Genomic DNA, 13,701 nt, shown 5'->3' with positions numbered 1-13,701 from the left:
GCTGAAGATGCTGTAGGCTAGGAGAAGCACATTGCACAGCAGTAGCAGCAGCAGCTTCCCCTACTCTGCAAGTACCAGGGGTGGGGGGCTCAACCCTTGGCCCACCCACTCCACCCCTTCCCCCAAGCCCCCACCCTTCACCTGTCTCTTCTCCCCCCCCCTTTACTCCGCATTCCATGTCCTCGCTCCTCCCCCCCTCTCCCCTGCCTCCTGCCCATGGTAATCAGCTGGTTTGTGGTGTTCAAGAGGCGGGAGGGAGTGGGAGCCTGCGCACCATGTCCTCGCTCCTTCCCCCTCCCTCCTGAACACTGCAAACCAACTGATTGCCAGGGAAGGAGTGGGAGGGCGCTGATCCGTGGGGTCTGACGGCAGGTGGGAGGCGCTGGGGGGGCATAGGGGAGCTGATGGGGGGCTGCCAGCTGTGGACAAAGCGGGCAGCCAAATGACGTTATAGCGAAGCACTGCACAACTTTAAATGGAGCATGTTATGTAACTGAGCAGGGACGTAAGATTGAAACAACGTTAAGTGAGAGGATGTTAAGTGGCGAGTTACTGTAGTTGCAAAGAGTTCTTTAAGAAATAGTTCATAGGTTATAGTCCAATGTCCAAATCTCATATTCAGGGCGTACCAGCATAACTGGGACTTCAGTCTTGCGACTCAAACTTCCCCTGATGAAGCCTAAGCAGATCTGAGATGACAGAATCAGGACCTAAGGATCTTTTATACAATTTCATGTCCTCTTTGACAAGTTGGGAGTTCCTCCAGGAACAAAAGATAATTAGGATGACTTTGAAGGAGGTCCATCACTGGTACTTAGCTATAGAATTAACATAAGGCAATCTGCTTGTTCCTCCACCATTCACAGTACATTTCAAAGAGAGATGAATACTGAGATATCCCATGTTTACAATCATTTAAATGCTAGGATGTTTTTTTGGTCTCTGAACTATCAAAACACAGCATAGGCAGGGACTGTTGATTACATTGTGGACCCTACTCATACGTATGTAAATACACAAAAACACAAACGTCTCCCCACATATCTTTTGAGGGTTATTTTGAAAGGTGTTTAACCCTTTCTAGGCATGCATCACAGACCCTTTACACAACCAGGTAGAAACACTTGTCCCCATCCTCTCTCGCTTTCCCTTACCATTGGCACCACTACACCTCACTTAGCAAGCCAGGTTAAAGTACTGGGTCACCCCTGCTCAATTAAGGCATACAGTAGAACCTCAGAGTTATGAATTGACCGGTCACCACCTCATTTGGAACCAGAAGTACACAATCAGGCAGCAGCAAAGACAAAAATAAAAAGTGAATACAATACAATACTGTGTTAAATGTAAACTACTAAAAAAATAAAGGGAAAGCAGCATTTTTCTTTTGCATAGTAAAGTTTCAAAGCTGATTTAAGTCAATGTTTACTTGTAAACTTTTGAAAGAATAACCATAATGTTTTGTTCAGGGTTACGAACATTTCAGAGATACAAACAACCTCCATTCCCAAGGTGTTTGGGACGCTGAGGTTCTCTTCTATTAAGTACAGTTCTGCTGCCCCTTATTCTTACAGTCAGGATAATCACATTTCATTACCCCCAAGACTAAAGTGAATTGTTATCCAAAACACCCAAAATTGATCACTTTGGCAGAGCAGGTTGGTCTGCTGATCACCTAGGCAAAGTAGGTGAATCTATGCAAATATGTTCTGAAGTCTTTTCCCACAGTTCATCACTAGATGGCAAAGGAGAGCCCACTGTATTTTCCACCAAATGCATCCGATGAAGTGAGCTGTAGCTCATGAAAGCTTATGCTCAAATAAATTTGTTAGTCTCTAAGATGCCACAAGTACTCCTTTTCTTTTTGCGAATACAGACTAACATGGCTGCTACTCTGAAACCTGTCATTATGCAAGGCACTGAATTTAGCCGTATAGAGTGGAAATCTGTCAACTTCATGAAAAAACTCGTACAGATTCAGACAGACATCATCTTCCTCTCCAAATGCAAACAGATGTACATCATACCAAAGGGACTGAAGGTAAAAAATCCATTACAATCTACATACCACACAGACTATGCTGACAGCTTGTGCCACACACTCTCAAAGAAACTGCGGAACCACCTGATCAATATCCTCCTCAGCAAACAGGGAAAGATTAAGAATGAGCTCTCAAAACTGGATACTCTCATAAGCCCACTGTATTTTCCATCAAATGCATCCGATGAAGTGAGCTGTAGCTCACGAAAGCTTATGCTCAAATAAATTTGTTAGTCTCTAAGGTGCCACAAGTACTCCTTTTCTTTTTGCGAATACACACTAACACGGCTGCTACTCTGAAACCTCTCATTCAGACCACAGCTTACATCCTCCTCACAGCCAGGAATTTGCTGTTCTGGCAAATAACCCTCGTTATTGCACCAGTTCTATTATTTCTGCACAGAGGGTCTTCAGAAATCCACTACTGCTGGCACAAACCTGTGAGCTAAGTATATTGGTTCTTCACTAACCACCCTAGGTGCATCATAAATTATCCTGTTTATTGGCCTGATAATTCTGTCATGCCTATTGAGAGTGAGTGTTGCAGGAACAGCGGGAACTTCTCCTTGGGCTAGGAATGGTGAAGGTTCCCTTGAGGGTCACTCAGTAAAAGGCTGATATAGGCTTCTCCCTCTCTTCATAGAATCACAGAAATGTAGAACTGGAAGAGACCTTGAGAGATCATCTAGTCCAGTCCTCTGCACTCATGGCAGGACTAAGTATTATCTAGACCATCCCTGACAGGTGTTTGTCTAGCTTGCTCTTAAAAACATCCAGTGACTAAGATTACACAACCTCCTTGTAATTTGCTTCAGTGCTTAGTTACCCTTAAAGTTAGGAAGTTTTTCCTGATGGCCAACCTAAATCCCCCTTGCTGCAATTTAAGCCCATTGCTTCTTGTCCTGTTCTCAGTGGATAAGACAATTTATCACCCTCCTATTTATAACAACCTTTTATGTACTTGAAGATTTATGTCCCCTGTCAGTCTTTTTTTCTCCAAACTAAACAAACACAATTTTTTCAATCTTGCCTTACACGTTGTGTTTTCTAAACCTTTAATCATTTTTGTTGCTCTACTCTGAACTTTCTCCAATTTGTCTGCATCTTTCTCAAAGTGTGCTGCCCAGAATTGGACACAGTACTGAGGGGCACCATTTCAGATTTTGGTGAGGGAGGGACAATTTTAACTGCGATTCCAGGGGCTACTTAGGCACTTGAAAACTCTAGGGGTTTTTTTTGCAGATAATAACAGAAATTAGTTGATAGGAGCACTGTATCTAATTCCTATATAAAAAAAGATGATTACATAAATATTAGACCCACTCCATTCTAATACTAACATGTTCTGATATCTTGTATCAAGTCAGTTAAGGGACACTGGTTAGATTTAAAATGTTAATGTATATTCTTTGTTACTAACTCTTGAATACTATTGAAACAATTTGAGAAAAATCTAGATGACTATCACTTTTTTGCAGTTCATCAAGCTTGGAATAGATCATTTAACTTTGGAAACATCCTAGTAGGGCAGCAGTTCTCAAACTGTGGGTCAGGACCCAAAAGTGAGTCGTAACCCCATTTTAATGGGGTCACCAGAGCTGGTGTTAGAATTCCTAGGGCCAAAACTGAAGCCTGAGCTGCACCGCTCAGGGGTGAAGCCAAAGCCCAAGGGCTTCAGGCCTGGGTGATGGGGTCAGGTTACAGGGCCCTCCCCCTCAGGCTGTCGGGGCTCTGGCAGGCTCATGCTTTGATGTTCCCCCCTCCTGGGGCCATGTAGTGATTTTTGTTGTCAGAAGGGGATTGCGGTGCAATGAAGTTTTAGAACCGCTGTACTAGGGCAAGGCCCAGTGAGTTTATACTGCACTTGCCTGGAGCTCTAGGGGTGTTACCTCACAACAGATAATAAACTAGAAACTAATCTTAAACAGGAGTGAAACTGACACTTTCAAGTCACTTTCACAGTATTGCCAACCCCAAATGTTCAAAAATCATGAGATTATGTAAAAATAATAGATTTGGTATTCTTTTTATTGCCTTCTGCTTCTTGAGCCTTTAGGGTGCACTAGGGGTCACATTTTGAAGCTTTATCCACAGCCAAAAGGACTAGAAACTTTATTTTTCTTTAAGAATGAAGGCTGAAATCATCACATATCACTTGACTCCAGAAGCTGGGGCTTTAAAGGAAAACAATTATCATGACACTCATGACAAAATCATGAGCCTTGGTAACACTGCTTTTACCTCTGTTTAAAGGCTAGTTACTTTCCAGACGGCTCTTAAACACAACACTACAGTGATTAAGTTGTAGTTCTTAAAGGAGACTATTTAAAACCAAACGCCAAGAAAATTCTATATTTTAAAGTTGAGGAAAAAACCTGATACTCCTGTGATATATCTGGGTCACTGCAGGCAGGAAAGGAAAATAAACAGGCACAGGAGCTCTGGGCAGCTCTTCCTCTAGAAAGAAAGTTGGAGAGTCAAAACTTCTAGTCCTTTATCCAGTAGAACTTCTATTGCCATCAGTGCCTCCACTCATAGATATTAACATGTGCTTAATAACTATACATTTCATACTTAAATATCTGAGCCATCTTATCAGGGCTACACATTTTATACACATTGGCTCAGGGACTACATTTTCTGACATATTCTGAACAGTGCTGCACACACAGCTGATACCCAGTGAATAATACAGCTCATAACAATAATCGTTAACTTTATGGACTCTGTGGATGCAATTTCTGTTCTTTGTTCTGGAGTTGCCCTTGATACAGCTGAAACCCTAAGAATTTGAGGCATAACCACATCTGAGACTTATATGAGACTTTCTGATTCCTTCCTTTTCTCGAACTCAGAAGAAAACTTGATAAAATAAAATGTTTTTTAGTTAAAATGTAAAATTGCCCAGCATCCATCTGCCAGCTTGGGGCAGAACCTGCCAGCCCTTGGGAGTCAAATGATCTCTTCTCATCTGACTCATTCTCCATCCTGCCTGACCTCCGTGCAGCTTTTCACGCTGTCAACCAGGACATCCATCCTGGGTCCATTTGCTGGAGTCTCAGAGAACTTGGCTGCCTTAGTTTTGCTCCCATCTATCAGAGTCCTCTATTTTTGCAGCATGCAGCAGAGAGAGAGGCTGGTGTGCTGGGTAGGGAGCTAACCTGGAAAGATCTGGGTTCTACTCCCTGGCTATGGACTTTCTGTGTGACCTCAGGTCAGTGCCTTAGGGACAGAGTTTCAAAGGTTTTTAGGCACCCAAAGATGCAGCTAGGCATCTAGTGGGGTTTACAAAGCACCCAGTCTTCTAGGCTTTTTTGAAAATCTCACTATGTGCCTTTGAAAATCTGGCCTTTAGTCTGTGTGTGCCTCAGTGCCCTATCTGTGCAATGGGGATACAGTCCTGCTCTACCTCAACGAGGGGCTGGGAGGAGAAATAGTTTAGACATTGTGAGGAGCTCAGATACTATGGTGATGGGGGCCACATAAGTACCACAGATAGAGTGGGAGCTTCTCTATACCACAGCTCTCCCTTCCCCTGGTTTTGACCCCTTATTTTCACCTATGCCCCCAAACCTCCCCCTTTTCTGAATGTAACCTTGGCTCAGAGGGCTTGGCTGTATTTTTTCTGAGTCCCCTGCATTCACTCTAAAACAATCTCTCCCCCCCCCCCACACACACACACCAGGGATTTGTGTTTTACAGGCTAGACTTCCAGATCCTTAATTTAATCACCAGCCCTTTCTTATCTTAATCACCCTGCCTCTGTTTGTGAACAAAATACTGACTCCCTGCCCCAGGGGCACCTCTCCTCTGCAGAACTTACATTTCATACTAAGGGCTTGTCTACACTGGCAATTTACAGCGCTGCAACTTTCTTACTCAGGGGTGTAAAAAAACACACCCCTGAGCACAGCAAGTATAGAATCATAGAAAATCAGGGTTGGAAGAGACCTCAGGAGATCATCTTGTCCAACCCTCTGCTCAAAGCAGGGCCAATCCCCAAGTTTTGCCACAGATCCCTAAATGGCCTCCTCAAGGATTGAACTCACAACCCTGGGTTTAGCAGGCCAATGCTCAAACCGTGCTGGGAGCTCTGCCCCCTCGTGGGGGTGGTTTTTTAGAGTGTTTAGAGAGATCTCTCCCAGCACTGCACTGCGACCACACAAATCACACTAGCGTTGCCAGTGTAGACTAGCCCTAATGCTGTGCTGTAGTTAAGAGTCCACCTGGGAGCTTGCACACCTCCTGTATGAAACCTGGGTGGGGGGGGCTCCTGCCCTTCCGCCCGCTCCCAATTGGTGCTCCTGTTGTGACCTTATCAGTTCTGAATAGAATGGAAGAATTGCTTCTCATGTTTTACTTGTAACATGCCTGGTGTTTGCTTTTTTTGCAACAGTGTTACATTGTTGACCCATATTTAATCTGTGATCCATTAGAACCCCCAGAGCCTTGTCTGCAGTGCTCCTTCCTAGGCTGTCATTTCCCATTTAGGATTTTGTGCAATTGATTATTCTTCCTATGTGTTGTAGGCCTTGCTGGAGTCCAATGCATAGCTGACAGGATGAACCAAAATAGCCTGGCATTAGCAGAATAGTAACACACTAGGGTATGTTTTCACTAGCAACGTTAAAGCGGCACCAGCGTTTCCCAGCGCTGCAAAAAAAACACCCCCACGAGGGGAGTAGTTCCCAGCGCTGGTGCACTATCTGCACTGCCACTTTACTGCGCTGAAACTTGCAGCGCTCAGGGGACAGGGGGTGTTTTTTCACACCCTTGAGCGAGAAAGTTTCAGCACTGTAAAGTGGCAGTGTAGACAAGGCCTAGGTGGCAGCTAACCAAGTAAGCACATTCCTGACCTGCGAGGATAGTGCAGGAATTCCCAGAGTTCTCAAGTACTGTGTAAACCCATTCTGAGGAGAACGTACAGGGACACACAGACCTCTCCTAAGATAGGAGGGGATAACAGGATAATGGATGAGGATGTTTTGTTTGAACTAGCAGGTACAAGGTAAAGGATAATAATAAAAAAGCATATGGATTGTAATATGTAACTTGTTTGTATCAATGTATAAAAGGAGAAGTCACAGGAAGGGCATTATTGTGCTGGTCAAGAATAGCATTCTGGTGTGCTAATTGAACGGGTACCATTGTCACAAGCACCCATGTGTTATGTAACTATAGCTCCTATGAGGCACTAGCACCATGCTTTGTCTGCAATAAACCTGCCGAGGGCCTTTACCACCAAGCCTTAGGTCTTTTTTTATGAATAACATCGAGGTCTGCTGGACCAGCAGGCTGCACCGTCTGCTCATTCAGCTAACACTGGAGCTCCAAGAACAGCAGCACTAACAACTTAGAAGCCGTAACAACATTCTGCAGCGCTAACAACACAGGTGACCCCAGCCGTTGATTTGGTGAGTGGCGAGCTGCCTGCTCTAGTCTAAGGTTTGCAACCTGAGATGGCAGAAAACTCTGATCTAAGGATTCTCCCTCACTCCCCCACTACAAATCCCCACAGAGTTTGATAAGGTTTGGACACACTGGGTAATGAGTAAGTGCGGTTCATAGGAGGTCAACAAAGAAAGTGGGGAAACATGGACTGGAATTTGTAAGGTTAGGACAGAGACTATAGGCTTGCTAACAATAGGCATCCTTCAGTCTTGAGAGACCATGGGTATGCACCCCTGAGAGGTAAAGTATTTATTCAGTTGGTTTTATGGCGGCTGCAGCCATGGCTGAAGAGACCCACATGAGAGAGACAATCTCTGCCTCATCTGTCAGATTTAAAGGTGGTGTTTCGATCCTTTGGGCTCCGCATTCTGGGAGCACTTTTCTCCACTGCTAGGCTGAACTCCGGAGACTTTTGTTAAATTCTTGATTCTAAAGGTGGTGGTCCTGAGTGTGATCTTCCCAGTTGTCCACATTCATCTCCATTTCTTTGAGGTCTCACTTGCAAGCATCCTTGAAATGTAATTTTGGGTGTCCTTTGGGGTTTTTTCCAGATGCCAATTTGCTGTAGAGGATGTCCTTTGGGATGTACCCATCGTTCATTCAGCACACATGCCCAAACCAAAACACACACAGATCTGTGTGTATCGTGCATGTCTTATCTGCACACTTTTGTACGGAAGCAGGACATGGACCTTATACTGTCATCAGGAAAAGAGGCTCAACAGCTTTCATATGTATTGCCTTTGTTGAATCTTTGGAATCTCCTGGAGGGACAGAGTCACCAGGACTGAGGTACTCAAGAGGGCCAGCATACCCTGCATGCAAACACTCCTCAAACTATAGGCATGAAGAAGAAGAAGAAGTGCCAGAAATATAAAATATTGTAAACTATGAGTATGGTCATTAGATGGCTAAGATAACATGCCACAAAACTGGCAGGGCAAGTAACAGAAACAAAAACAAAAAAGAGTTAGAAGAAGCAACAGAAACAATAGAAGACTGGAAAGCCCCAGTTCTGTTAGCAGGGCAGCAAGCAGCCCAGAGACATGATGTGTGATAGCGAGCACAGGTACAGAATAGAAAATTGGAAACAACTGTAGAGAATCGGCAAAAAAGAAAAGTGCCGTTCCCTGTTATAAATCAACTGGCTTCAGGTACTTAGTGCCTGAAGGATGGGGACAGAAATGGAAAAATGTGGACCTAGCAAAATTAAAAGATGGAACATGGGATGATTGGAATGGGTGTTGGAATGGGAACACTGGGAATGACCCAGACCACAAACCACCAAGCAGTCCATGGGCAGGGGCCACTGCACTGCAACCACCACCATATGGTCAGAGCCAGGTTCTGGCAAAACCTAAACAGAGACCTACCCTGGTGCTCACTGGAACAGGAGAAGTACGTCCACAGAAGGGAGCAGCAGCAAACAATACTTTCAATAGTTGAGTAAATCAGATGGAAGAGGAAACGGAACAGTTAACAGAGCACATCAGGCGACAGAGGCTGCCACTTGATCACAGGGGAGTGGATAAAAAAGAATTTCAAAGAGAACAACTGAGCGAGTGGGTTAACACCTAGAACTGATCATGGGTGCCAACTCCATGGGTGCTCCAGGGCTGGAGCACCCATAGGAAAAAAATAGTGGGTGCTCAGCACCCACTGGCAGCCCCGCAGATCAGCGCCTCCCTCTTCCCCACAGCACCTCCTGCCTGCTGGGGGCCCTGCCAATCAGCTCCTCCACTCCCTCCCAGCACCTCCCGCCCGCTGCGATCAGCTGTTCAGGAGCGAGAGCAGGGTGTACTTGTGGGAGGGGGCGGAATGGGGGTGGGAAGAGGCGGAGTGGGAGTGGGATCTTGGGGGAAGGAGTAGAGTGGGGGGGCGGGGCCTAGGGCGGAACAGGGGTCAAGTACTTCCCGGGGAAGTGGAATGTCAGTGCATAGGGAATTGATGCATTAACGCATGGATTTGCCCAGAAACAGTCAATTGCAGCAGGGAAGGGCACTCCTGCCATCCATTTGGCATGCAGACAAAAGCAACAGACACTGGGAGAACAAATTCAGGTTTTCAGGGAGCAGGTAGCAAACCCCACTCTCCTCCCAGAGTCAGGATAATAAACACCAAGGTTTATTATACGGGTTTCCAGCCCCGTTTTAATCCACGGAGCCACATCTACTGCTTCCCTGCTAGCCACAAGTCTTGTTACCTTGTCCAAAAAAGGATATTAGATTGGTTTGTCATGATTTGTTCTTGACAAATCTATGTTGACTGTTATTTATCACCTTATTATCTTCTAGATGCTTACAATTAATTGTTTGGTTATTTGCTCCATTATCTTTCCAGATACCAAAGTTAAGCTGACTGGTCTATAATTCCCTGCATTGTGGTTTATAGATAGGAACTATATTTGCCCTTTTCCATTACTCTGGGATTTATCTCATCCTTCAGGAGTTCTCAAAGATAATCATTAATGGCTCAGAGATATCTTCTTCCAGTTCCTTAAATATTCTAGGGTGTATTTCATCAGATCCTGCCAACTTGAAGACAACTAAGTAATTCTTAACTTGTTCTTTTCATATTTTAGCCTCTGATCCTACCCCATTTACACTGGTGTTTACTATGTTAGTTGTCCAATCACTGTTAACCTGTTTTGTGAAAACTGAAATGAAAGAGGCATTTAAAACTTTAGCCATTGCTGCATTTTCTGTTAATGTCTTTCCCTCCTCACTGAGTAATGGGCCTACTCTGTCCTTGGTCTTCCTCTTGCTTCTCATGTATTTTTAGAATGTTTTTCTTGTTACCTTTTTATCCCTACCGAGTTTAATCTTGTTTTGTGCCTTGGCCTTTCTGGTATTGCCCCTACATCCATGTGTTGTTTTTTATATTCATCCTTCATAATTTGACCTAGTTTCCACTTTTTGTATGACTCTTTTTTTGAATTTCAGGTTGTTGAAGGTCTCCTGGTTAAGTCAGGTGGTCTCTGGCCATATTCCCTATCTTTCCTATACATTGGGATAGTTACAGGTTTCAGAGTAGCAGCCGTGTTAGTCTGTATTCGCAAAAAGAAAAGGAGTACTTGTGGCACCTTAGAGACTAACAAATTTATTAGAGCATAAGCTTTCGTGAGCTACAAGTGAGCTGTAGCTCATGAAAGCTTATGCTCTAATAAATTTGTTAGTCTCTAAGGTGCCACAAGTACTCCTTTTCTTATTGGGATAGTTTGCTCTTGTGCCCTTAATAATGTCTCTTTAAAAAACTACCAACTCTCCTGAACTATTTTTTCCCTTAGGCTTGCTTCTCCTGGGTGTCTAATTGTAGTGTAGATGTACCCCAAGGGGTTTTGAGTCTTGTAATCTGCTGTTGTGCTCCGCTCCTGTAGCACATTCCACATATGCAGTGAAAATATCTTCGTGCTTTCACAAAGTTTCTGCCTAAGATGATTCTTCCACTCCTCAGACAATGCTGAAACCCTGAAATCAAACCTTGCAGGGTCTGTCAGTGGAACCTGGGCTTCACATTAGGGTCTCATGATGGTTTATGGCTTGAAGAGGTCTGCTATCCTCTGTCCTTATTTTACAACAATATCATGGCTTGTTTCATTAACACCTTTTCCTGGGCTTTGGCAGGTAAGGTCATGACTCTGCTGTGGATCAGAACTTCTTCTGGGAGCACTCCGTCAGCTCGCTCTACCATTGCTAATATCATTTTACTGCCCTTTAGGGGTACTTTAGGGGTAGGCAGTACTCATGTCAAGCACTTCTCTGTATGCAGTGTTGTTGTAACACGGTTGCTACTCTGAAACCTGTCACTGGATGAAAGAACTGATCTGGGATTGTAACCAAGAGGGCAAAACCCTGGAAGGGTTTGCAGGACTGGCCCCTGCAGGCGGCTCCATGGAGGAGATGGGGGACAGCAGGTAAGCTGTAGACTCTTTGTTGTTTATTATATGTTTTCTATGGAATGCTTTTCTCCAAAATAACTGTCCTGTGCTCAGTGAGAGCTGGCTGGTTGCTAATAGCCCTGTCATAGCCCCTGGGGAGAGTGAACTGCAGATGCTGGACTCAGGCCAGACCTGCTGGGCCAGTCACAGTGAATTGCAGGGGGACTGTGAGCCTAAATCCCCATAATGGGGCAAGTGGGACGTGGGTCTCCACCTATAGAGAGAGGCCTGAGACCTAAAGGAGGGGACATGGAGGGGGCAGACGTGCAGTGAACTTGGAACTGTGGCACAGGCCCCAGGGTGAGCTGGCCTCTGTCAGTGCTTAGGGCAGGGTGTTGGACAGTTTGGTGGAGGGGGCCTCAGACCATAGTGATCAAGAGATTTGGATGGGAGAAAGAGATACTGATAGAATACAGCCTGTCCGTGTTCCTTCTGATTTTTTATGTCCAAGTGCGGAATGAATTTTGTTATGTGCAGATGGGGGGATTAACAGTAGAACAGAACTCTGCAGCTAACACTGGGATTAGTAACTGCTGGAGTAGCAAGGCTGTGTGGGACTGAAAATGCCAGCCCTGTGTTTCCAGAGGTTTGTCTGTCCTGTATCATTTGTGAGCAGCCAAGAGAAGATGTTTAAAAGTGGGAATTAATTTAATTTTGAGTTTCAGAAAATTCTGGAAGTGTAAGAATTGGTAGGAATTATTCTGTCACCCAAAACTCTGGGTTGGGGGTGGGTAAGTATCCAATTCCAAATACTTGTAAACTTGCGGGAAAGGTGAATTTTACAAAACTTGACATGTCCCAAGCATATCGCCAGGGGGCAGCAGAGAAGGATTTTGAAAACTGTACACAAACCCAAAGCCTGCGGTGTAGCCAGCGCACCTGCAGTGTTTCAGAGACAAATGGCATAGGGGCCCAGGGGATAAACAGCCTCATATCGCTCACAAAGGGGCACACAGGGAAGCACATCATATAGCTAATGAAGGGGAGGACAGGGAAACTCCCAGAAGACTCTGAGAGGTTCTGAGAAGTTTGTAAAAATCAGATTTTAGGGTGAAAAAAGAAGGGTTCTTTCTTCCACAATGAATCAGATTTTAAGATTTAAATCAGATTTTTGTGTACACATTCCCAGGTCCATAGTTTCTTCTTATTTTATAGCTTGACATTCCTCAGGTGGAGGTATTGTACTTGTCTCTTTAATTAGCATCTCCTAATTGTTAAAAAAAATCAGATTTTTCATAGAAGTGTTTTCTGCTATGAAATTTCTCACTTAAAATATTAATCTACACCAAAAATATGCATCCCTGGGAGTATGTTATTGATAGTGTCTTTTGTTGCGAGAAAAATATAACCTCACATAACATAAGCAAATAGCACAGGGTGTTTTTGCAACTAGCACGATCTTCCAAAACATTGATCAAGTCAAGGAAGGTGGAATGCTTTGTTATGCTCCAGTATGGTGGTTCATAGAGGCTGGGAACCTTCTGGATGAAGTGTTTCAAGAGTAAAAGACTGCTGCATTGATGACGTCTTCATCATCTGGACCCATGGAGGGGAGGCCCTTGAGGAATTCCACCATGATTTCAGCGGTTTTCGTCCCACCGTCGGCCTCAGCCTGGACCGGTCCGCGCAGGAGGTCCACTTCCTGGACACTACGGTGCTAATAAGCGATGGTCACATGGACACCACCCTATATCGGAAAGCTACTGACCACTGTTCCTACCTACATGCCTCTAGCTTTCATCCAGATCATACCACACGATCCATTGTCTACAGCCAAGCTCTACAATGTGGCCGCATTTGCTCCAACCCCTCGGACAGAGACGGACACCTGCGGGATCTCTGTCATGCATTCCTGCAGCTGCATTGCCCACCTGCTGGGGTGGGGAGGTGGATTGGCAGGGCCAGGGGAGTACCCAGTGGTCGCCTACTACAGGACAGGCCCAGCAGGGAGGGTGGCAGGGCGCCGCTGGCCATCGCCTTCGGCCCCCGACTGAAGCCTCTCCAGCGCATCATCAGGGATCTACTGTCCTGGGGGACGGCCCATCGCTCTCGCGGGTCTTGGGAGACGGGCCAGTCCTTGCTTGCAGACGGCCCCCCAACCTGAAGCAAATACTCACCAGCAACCACATACCACACACCACACAGCAGAACCACTGGCCCAGGGACCTGTCCTTGCAGCAAGGCCTGTTGCCAACTCTGTCCGCATGTCTGTTCAGGGGACACCATCATGGGGCCTGATCGCATCGGCCGCACTGTCAGGGGCTCTTTCACC

The 13,701-nt window shown here is 45.2% G+C and overlaps 1 long non-coding RNA gene across 1 annotated transcript; it reads left to right on the top strand.

The window, feature by feature from the left end:
* Window positions 1-380: 380 nt before the first annotated feature.
* On the top strand, window positions 381-12,105 carry LOC122456870. Its single transcript, XR_006275999.1, has 3 exons — window positions 381-557; window positions 11,574-11,578; window positions 12,095-12,105. It is a non-coding gene; the product is annotated as an uncharacterized LOC122456870 (long non-coding RNA).
* Window positions 12,106-13,701: the final 1,596 nt, after the last annotated feature.

Source organism: Dermochelys coriacea, chromosome 16, assembly GCF_009764565.3.
Source record: "Dermochelys coriacea isolate rDerCor1 chromosome 16, rDerCor1.pri.v4, whole genome shotgun sequence".
NCBI lineage: Eukaryota > Metazoa > Chordata > Testudines > Dermochelyidae > Dermochelys > Dermochelys coriacea.
This window is presented reverse-complemented; position numbering and strand designations above follow the sequence as displayed.